Here is a 2,209-nt window from a genome sequence, read left to right as displayed (position 1 = left end):
TCTTATAAAAACTAAAACTAAATCGGAACAACAACAGCGACAACTACAACAACAGCAACAATGTCGCATTGAGCGAGTGAGCAGTAGACGTCACTCTCTCCGTTTCCGGGAAAAAGTTGATCAGATTCCCCCGTTGATCGCTGCTAAGTGGTTTCACACACGACGTGCAAGCTTCGCCCGTGCTGAGAACCACGGTATCTCTATCCGGAGACGGATCTCCGACGGAGATAGAGCAATCAATATAAAATGTGGTGAGGCAGCGTGGTGAAATCAGGCGCTCGTCAAAATAATGAAATCAGATCAGAGAAACCGGCAATTTCAGTCGAGCCTTTTTGGCGATTTTTACTGAGTTTTTGTTTGTTCGTTAGTGTTAGTTTTGGTGTGGTTTTTTTGTTCATATACTTTATACATATAATTAAAAACACTTTTCAGTTTGGATATATTTACAGACAAACGTTTATTAATAAAGGCGCTCCTGTTTTAAACCTCTAATTTGATATTTTGCTGTTAGATCTGAAATTTTCTTGACAATAATAATTGATTTGCGACAGTTTTACTTTAGTGGCTATATATATTTGTGTGATCTGCAGCAAACAAAAATAATATAATAGTCGATAGATCCCACATCTGTGCAATTCTAGTGTGCGTCTGCCGCCGAGAACTGTTACAATTTGTGTGGCTGACACCAATGGTGCGGATGGATCTAAAGCAAGGGCTGGCTGACATTTTATGGGTTGGGGGGGGGGGTGCGTTTTTAACTCAATAACAACGCTCATTCTGCTCATTCGACAAACGCTTGAAGACTTGCTGTTTCGGGGCACTTTTAAAAAAGGATAAGCAGCAACAGGCATGAAATAATAATATGATAACGCAAATTCATGTTTCCGATTCGTGTAGTGTTATGGTTGGAAATGTGACCACATCATTGCCTAGTGGTTAGGCTACTGGACTCGTAATCATCAGAATGCAGGCTCGGGGGTTCGAGCCTCAGCTCGGTCCGACGTTGTGTCTTTGGGAAAGGCACTTTACACGAATTTCCCACTTGGCTCGGTCCTTTCGGAGACGGGCGTTAAACTAGGAGGTCCCGGCTCTTAGATAACCTAATAGTGTTGATAGGGGCCTTAAACCTATACCATTTCACCATTTTCATTGCCTTTGGTGTGGTACTGATCGCACGTATTTGTCCGCTACGTCTGCAAAGCGTTACATTCATTTTTATTTTAGATTTTGGCGTGGGTGGTTGGCGGGTGCTCTGGTGTGGTTTGCTTCTTCTTTCCTATTAAACATATTCTATCGTCCTTTAAATTTCTGCTCCTTCCTTTTTTGTGTTTGTTACTCTCTTGAAATATATATATAATCATCGGCACTTATACGACCTTATTGTGTTGCAAGTGCTGTAAAACTCTTACTCTTACGAAATGTAAAACTGTTGATCAATAATCATCACTCGTGCTGATAAAAGCTGGTTGACTTTTTTATGGGGGCTTCTTTCCTTTTTAAAAAAAAATTAATTAATTTTAGCTTTTTGACGTTGTTTTTATGGGTGTTCGGGAAGTGATAAAAGGTTTTCTGTTATAATTATATTTGGGGAAATTCGTCGCTTTGGTCGCCTAAAACTTCCGAACCACTTAATTTTCGATTTTGAAAACAAAAAATTAACGGTGGTTCAGAAACATTTAAAGGGTGCACAGTTGTATTGAGTCTGAAGTCACTGTAGTTTAATTTTCAGTTTTTCATTAGTTTCGTTTAGATCTAATCTTGGGGAAGTCAGTCTTCTAAGACGCCGTTGTAAACAAGTGAGGCTTCCGTTCACAAGCAGTGCACACTGGTTTACAAGCTGTGCACATTGTTCACACAATGTTTTTTAGTTTTAGTACAGTTTTTACGGCGCTCGCAACTGCATAAGGTCATTATTACTATTAGCGCCAATGATCCCACGATGACTTGACGATCGATTTTTTTGTTTTTTATTTAGTCCGTTCATCGAACGGGGTACCCTGCAGCTAGTATTATTATACTAATTACGTTTCATGAGGAAGGAAACATGACACGTCGGTAAGTCTATTAATTAAGATGATCAATTTTGGATGGTTATGGGGGTTTTTTTCTCCGATTTTGTTCTTTTTTTTTCGGTTCTGTTAAGTTTTTGTCGAGTCTTTATTGTTCCCTTTTCACACTAACTAACCCTTTACAGGTTTGCAAAAGGGGG

Source organism: Aplysia californica, unplaced genomic scaffold (assembly GCF_000002075.1).
Source record: "Aplysia californica isolate F4 #8 unplaced genomic scaffold, AplCal3.0 scaffold00571, whole genome shotgun sequence".
In the NCBI taxonomy this organism is placed as follows: domain Eukaryota; kingdom Metazoa; phylum Mollusca; class Gastropoda; order Aplysiida; family Aplysiidae; genus Aplysia; species Aplysia californica.
The sequence above is the reverse complement of the archived record's forward strand: the minus strand, read 5'-3'. Positions refer to the sequence as shown.